This window comes from Monomorium pharaonis, chromosome 2 (genome assembly GCF_013373865.1).
Source record: "Monomorium pharaonis isolate MP-MQ-018 chromosome 2, ASM1337386v2, whole genome shotgun sequence".
NCBI classification, from domain to species: Eukaryota; Metazoa; Arthropoda; class Insecta; order Hymenoptera; family Formicidae; genus Monomorium; species Monomorium pharaonis.
In genome coordinates, this window is record NC_050468.1 from 11990110 (window position 1) to 11998462 (window position 8353).

The window sequence follows — 8353 nt, forward strand, 5'->3', positions numbered from 1 at the left end:
AACGTATCGATTTTTATATCGATTATCTTATCGTTTGATAGTGATCTTGCGTGAAGTATCATATCCCAAAAGTATATCTACTTACACAAAAATCGATTGATTGTCCTAGGGTTTACGTTCGTTTAATAAAATAATACTGATGATAATTGATAAAAGTAATTTACTAAAATTACTGGAATTAATTAGCAAAATAGTGTAATTAAAATATAAGAATATTAGTATCAAAGAATATTTTTAACAGCGCAATAAAATATTATATATATGTACATATATTTCCATGCATTTACGTTGCGTTATCATTTAAAGCTTTAAAATGTTTTTAGATAATATTCAGGGCAGAATCGTATTTCTTGTTATTGACGCGTGAAATTTCAACGCCATCGATAAAAATAAGAGATTACATTACAAAATAACTTAAATAAACTTTTTGAGAAGAAACTTACCGATCAAATACATTCATTCATATTTGCAGAATTACAGAATTATTTAATCTTTATTTATAGCAAAATGTTATTTAAATATACGCAAAAGTTGTCTTTTTATAAACTTTTGTTTTAGATACATAACATATGCAATAATATTTAGACCTGAATTTATAGTCGTCAAACTTGGCACTTGGCAGTCGCCTCAATCGCCTTATTTTACGGAACGTGATTGGACGAAAAGCAACAAGATGACGGCAACTTGAGTGCCAAGTACCAAGTTTGACTATAAATTTAATCATAAAAATGGATCTTAATCATAAAAATGTTTGTTTTTGTTTTCTATAACTGTCTGTCATCTCTCGGATTAATTTCGTATTCTTTTGCAAAAAAAAAGACAGATCAAGAATAATGAATTGGTCAATTTTTTGACATATTTTAATTACATCTCAAAAGCGCTGTCCAGAGAACAGTGTTAAAGAATCTGCATCGGAATAAGTGATAATCTGAAGGCGCTATGTGCCGGAGAATTTTCCAATACAAGTTAAAAATTTGCTGTAAACGAAAAGCTACATGCGGCCTGGTGTTGTTATACAACAAATGACTTTCCAGTTTACTTACCCAATAAACAGTTTTTGTTACATGTGCGGCGAAAGTGGTCAAAAGATTAATAGAATCAGATAAGGAAAAATTTTAATTAAATCGTGTTTTTGGTTCGTAAATATTAGATTGTTTATCTGAAATATATAAGACTTTCTATATTTCTGTATCGTATTGTATCTTTTAAATATCTCTATATACATAACAATAGAAAATAATTATTTTTCTATAACATATTTTTGATAGAAACGTATAAGAACAATTTCAGACTAATTTATATAGTTTTATAGCTTTTGAGTTGTTGAACTTTTATATTCAGTAAGATAACTAGATAAGATCACATAGGAAAATACCTATTACATTCAGATAAAGTTTTCGTCGCTTGATTCAGATACGATAAAGGAACGATAGAATTTTTTAACTTTTCTATCTAGCATGAAATCTAGTGTCCGATAAAAATTATAGATTCAGATAAAGTCGTATTAACTTCTATCAAATTTCTATATATTTCTATCAATTTCTATCAAACTTTTTGAGCAGAGCCCTTTTATGTCACTTTTTATGGGTAAGTAAAGTCGTCGATTTCAGCATTTTAATGTTATTGCACAGTTCTTATTCTCTAATACATGGCGTGAACCCCCGAAAAACATTCCAGCACAAACTTTTTCAGCACATTTAATCATTTTAACACTCGCATGCGCGTCATCTCGCGACAAGCACGTAACTTTCACAAAATTAACTGATGGTTTGTCGCTTTCACGAATCTAATCTTAGCTAACCTGTCAATTTGCGAGACACTAAAGAAACCACATTAACGCACAGCTAACCAAAAAATTTGGTATACAATACAAGCGTAACAGCCTTTTGCACTCGTGCGACTTTACATAATGTACATACTATTTCTGTTTGATTTTGTCGATCAAGTTATTAACGATCGACTTTCGTCAGTTTTTACGTGACAGACGTTTTCGTCCAATAATCTTTCTAGTAGTTCTCAATTTTTGTAATGTTTCATAGCGTGATTATTAATATCAAAATTACCAGATTTAAACTGTCGAAACCAAAATTTATATATATTGTGAGACACAATACCTTTATAAAAAAAGAACAAATTGGTTTACATACTTTAGCAATGTTTATACCTTGTTAAAACTCGTACCATATGTAATGTTAACTTATATAGCGTTTTATCGCTTATCCTTCTCCTTATGGTTTTACACTTTACAGGATCATATTTTACAAAATTATCATTGAAATAAAACAAAGGACGGTTTATAAATTTTGATACAAATTTTTTAAAAACCTAGAAAGGGGAGAATTTAAAATTTAAATAATTATACTAAATGCAGAAAAGATTAAAACTTCTGTATATATTTAACATGTAGAATAATGTCACCAATATTAGCATAGATTTTCTAAAATGGCACCCTCTTACTTTTCGAGTACTAAATATTACATTGTATTAACATTGATAAAAATATGATTTGTTTAGATAATTAAAATGGAAATAAAAATCTATGTTTTATACATTTATGACTTTTTCTCAGGGTTGGGTAGTAACTAGTTAAATAGTTGAAAGTTAATAATAAAGTTAAAAAGTTAATAATTTTTTATTTAATTTAGTTATTTTTAAATAATTTAATTTTTAATTTTAACTATATAGTTATTTTTTTAATAAATAAACTTTAAATTATCAACTTTTTTTCTAAATTAAAAATTTTATCTGAGCGAAAGAAAAAAATTATAAAATAAAAATTTATTCTTGCATAAAAACAATATTTTTTGTTATTTCATATAATTAATATTATAATTTAATTTACAAATAAAATATTAAATATATTTGATGATCGATACTGTAATTATGTTGGTAATATGACTTAAATAAATTACATAACTTTTTAATTTAATATAAATAAAGCTTCTCAAAATTAACTTTTACTTTAACTTGACTTAAAGTAATCTCAACGTAACTTTAACTGAGTTAGTTTTTTATTTATGTAACTTTTAACTTAACTAACTTAATTTTATAATCTATTAACTTTAATTTAATTTAGTTAAAAAAATATATTAACTGACCTAACCCTGCTTTTTCTATATAAAATTTAATTTAAAAAAAAAACAATTTAACTTTATATACATGTATCTAAACTTTATGTAATAGCGCATATCTTATTGGAGTATAAGATATTTGTATAATAAGCAAAAAAAATTTTACATCGAAATGGAGGGTTTCTAGCAATTTTCATATACATTAACTTGTAAATATTTTGTACAAATGACTTATGTTAAAAAAACATAAAAAGAAACGCTAATTTTGGAGCTCAATTTCTCAAATGTTTATTTCTTATTACGTTGTGAAAACATTAATTTTTACAAAATATGAAACAGCATTACAAAAATTGCTGTACTCTTTGATAGAAGACACTTTCTAGTTTACGTTTAATTTTTTAAGTTTTATTTTTAGCTTTTGTTTAAGAAAATTAACAAAAAAAGGCAAAAACAAAGTATTAATAATCTTTTTGTTTAAATACAAGTTTTTGCAATAAAAATGAGAGATAAAGAAATTAATATTAATGTATATAAAATAATTAAATGTAATATACTGCAATAAATAATAAATTTGATGTAAAATGGCAATCACTTCCTTAAACTTAATAACATTTTTTCAGCTTCTGGATATACAATATAACTAGATTCTTACTTTTAACTCATTTAAAAATAATGTGTGCTTTTTTAATTTGATTGTAATGTCTGTGTGCTTTTAAATACCGAATTAATATAAATTTATGTGTAAATTCATAAAAATTAAAAAAAAGAAATAAATATATAAAAACGATACGATAAATGTTACTCTGTAGAAGTAAAGTCAATGTAAAAAATATTTTTAAAAGTTGTCTCATTAAATGTATATGTTATTTCTTGATTTCAGTCACTTTATCGATACCGACAATTAAAATAAATGTCGTGCGATGTCATGTCACTGATAATGACAAGATTGCATAAACTACGTCTAAATTTTTGTGAGGGTGCAAGGTTCTTTGATTAAAAGATACAGAAGCTCTCTAAATCATCAGTAAAGGACGTTATAAATCTTTATTACATGTTAAAGATTACGATAGAATATGAAGTGGCACTATAAATCTGTCTGAGTATAAGATCATAGTTTACGTATTAAACATTACAAATCACAATAGGTTTTGCAAAAATATAAATAATACTTGCGTATCTATTGCAATCTTTTTTTATATACAAATTACTTTGGTAATTATAAGTATATAAAAAAAATGGTGTTTTCTAGTTTTCTATTGGTAATAAATTTTCAGTGTTACAATGACGCTCAATAAAGGGTTTTTTGAACACATATTCAACGTATTGTTAAAAAATTATGTGTACTATGTTATATTAAATTTAATCACGGAAAAAACGACACTTCTACAGTGTGGAGCAAAAATAAGTACCCAATTTAAACAACATACAACTTTTAAATAAACGATTTTGCTAAAGTGTCTAAGAATTTAATTACATATTAAAAATAATTTTTTGTATTGTTAAAATTGTTATAAAGAATGTTTAAATTGTTTGTTAAAATGTCAAAATTTTTTACAGTATTGTTCATCATCATGCTTAGTGTCCTAGATAATTACTTTTATGATTCAACAAAAGTATTTTTAAATCTATATTCAGTTAAATTTTTTTACGCTTTAGCAAAACCGTTCCGTAATTGAAATAAATTCTGAGAACCGTTTAAGATTAAAGAGCTCTTCAGATTGCGGCATGTCACAAATATCTTATTTTTTTTATCAGCTTTGATCTAATACTTTGATAACGATTGTCATACTGATCTGCTATTGAATTCTACAGTGTGGAGCAAAAGTAAGTACCCAATTTAAACAACATACAACTTTTAAATAAACAAAAAGTAACGTCTTTTTATGTTTTATTTTGTTTGAATTTTTAATTTTTATTACATTATTTAATTGAAAATGATATTGAGTAAATGATTTCTTCTAGCATTGACAGGAAACTACCTTGTGAATGAACACTGAGAGAAAAATGTTGTATTGAGAACTAAATATTCCTTGTGATGTTTTTTTTGATAGTTATTTGTTATAAAAAAATTTATTTGTAAAAACAAAATATACATTTCTGTAAAATATTCTGTGAAATGTACTTTTAAAAAATATTTCTGTAAAATATACCTTATTTAAACAAATAACATTCAGTGTGCGTAAAAATAAATAATTTATTCGCTGGAAATAAAACATTTATTTTGCCCTATATAAATGAACCATTTCTTAGAGAAAAATACTTAAAATTTTTTAATGGAGAAAATGGCGTATATTTTACTCCAAATATTTTATTCCCAAGAAATAAACCAATTAGTAAGAAAAATGAAATGCATTTCACAGAAATATATATTTTGTTTTCACAAATAAATTTTTTTATAACAAATAAATATCGAAGAAAACATCATAAGAAATATTTGATTTTCAATTCTTCGACATTTTTCTTTTAGTAAAAAAATTATATTTAGTAAACTGTTTGATTTGGCATCTTTGCTACAAAAGTTTATATTTTTTCAAAAACTCCGCTGGTGATGTTATTACTATAAATAGTGAGCATTATCGAAGGATAATTGCAGACTTCTTAGTGCCTAAATTAAAAGAATCGGTAGAGGATGTGTATTAATAAAATGGTGTCATATATTATAGAGCATCCAAGACAATAAAAATTTTGAAAAATACTGGATTTAATTTTATTCTCATTTTAGCGATTTAATGTGAGTTTCTGAATTAATTGCTCCTGATTTTTCTGTAGGGATATTGAAAGGATACTATGCTGTATCCTACAGATGTTGACAAAATTGAAGACAAATATTTATTGTAAAATAAAGAACATAAAGAAATTTTTGGGTATACAGTTATTAAAAAATGCTATAAAAAAATAGCACAACTTAGTGTGAAAAAAATTTGTGATTATTTCTTATTTATTTAAAAGTTGTAGGCAGTTCAAATTGGGTATTTACTTTTATTCTACTCTGTACAACTGAAAAACACATTAATATCACGGCTTATCAATAATATTGCAATTTTTCCTACAACTCAACAAAATTTAGTACTATGATAAAATGCGTAATTGATGATAGCCAGAAAAACATTTTTAATTTTATAAAACTTAATTTTATAGACTGGTGATGAAAAATTTATCTATATAATTTAACAAGATATAAATCTGAAAATAATGTTAAAACATTATAATAATTATATAAGATGCATGATGAGCAATGGTACAAAAAGTTTTGATATTATAGTAGCCGGTTCGAACGTTCTATATAATTAATGGCTACCCTCTAAATTGCAATCAGTGGATTTTTACTGATTTGCTGTGGCATACATATAACTGTGATAATCAATTAATATTCACAGTCTTTCAGTGATTTGCACTTCAGAATTGAAGTATTATCACTAAAAAATCAGTGTATTTGTTTCATTAATTGATAATCAATGAATGATTATGAGTATATTGGTCGAGTTTTTACTGATTATAATTTATAAAGAGTAATAAAAATGTTTTCAGATGTGTATTCAGCTAAATTTTTTAAATATAGCAATAGATAACATTGATTTAGCAAAATTTTTTGTGCAATGTCTTCAGTTTAGCAATTTTCAACAACGTGAAAATTACAAATATACTTTCTAAATTACAATTAGTAAAAAATCATTAAAATCAATGAAAATACCACTGATTTCAGTGGTATACTTATAACCTGTCAATTAGTGGAATAAATACATTGATCTTTTAGTCATTATACACTACTCGTAATTCTGAATAAAAATCACTAAAAGTCAGTGGATACTAATTATTACAGTTATAAGTATATCACGCAAATCAGTGTAAATAAATTAATTGTAATTTAAAGAGTGAGTAAACTGATGCCGATAATGTTCTAGCATTGTCTCGCCAAATTCATCAAAAATGTTACAAAATATTAAGAAATGATAAGTTTTGCTTATTGCTTTATCAATTGTAATTTAGAGCTATATTTATCTTAAAAAATCTAAATGATAAAATATTATCAAATTATTGGAGTTTATGTGCATATTGATTTTTTTGTATGATGATTGTTACATAAAAGTTGCATGTCTGTTGTCTGTATCAAAGAGTCAAGTTCAAGTTCGTAGAGAACACATTAGATTTTTTATTAATTACCTTTCGAAACGAAATGGCAAGTCATCGAAAGTACTTTGCCAAGGTAGTCACTAGAAGCATGCATGAATATGCATCAAATAAAGATTATAATCTTTAATCATGAAGGATCGATTTGATAGAGATTGATTCTTCGTCTCTTTGATATGAATGGGCACCAGACCGTTGACCATTAGCATTTTCATTTGAACTACACTTGAATTACAAGGAATTTTTGAGCACACAAAAGATACAGAAGAGCACACAAAAACAATAGAATAATCTTTAATTATATTATTGTGTTATTTTTATATGTTTAAAAAAAATTACTTGCAATATAAAAGTTAACTAAAAATAAAGAAAAATAAATATTTACAAGTGCAGAAAAATAATTCATTCTATACACGAAAGGATCACTCGTGACTCAAAATAAATTTTTGATTCATGTACGAATTTAATTCGGCATACCAGGTCTGCCACCTAGCTAGATGCCATATTTTTTAGGAAGAAATTGTTATTTTTGCCAATGTTCGTAATGTTTTAAAGAAACCTAATACACAAAACACAAATGATTCTATCGTATGTACAAAAAATTAATTTAACTTTATTAAGGAAGAATAATTTTGTTGTATTTAAAAATTTAACTACATATATAATATATATTTTGTTTTTAGATTTGTATTTATCATAGTTTAACTTTTGAATAAAATAAGGTGTAAGGTATTTTTGATTCAAGATAAGCAAAACTAAAAACTAAAAATAAAGATAAATTAATACTCTTTCTTTTTGCAGGTAGAATTCTTAAAAGATTGTCTTAAAATATGTTCCAAGAATGTTAAAAATTTCTCTTAACGTTATTTTAGTGTTAGTTTGAAGCTATATTTATTGATCATAATTTGGGAAGACTCACATATTTAATAAAATTGGAGGATATCTTATAGAATCAAATAATTTTATTGTTTTTTAAATCTTGATTACAGTACCAAACCATTGTTCTTATCAGCAGCATAATATCATAATTATTTTGTACCGAAAAGAATCAAAATTGAATAGAAAGCAGAAAATAAAAATATAAATAGATAGTAAAATATGAAATTTTTGTAAGAACTAAATATGTTTCATAATTTTTTGTGCTTTAATTTAAA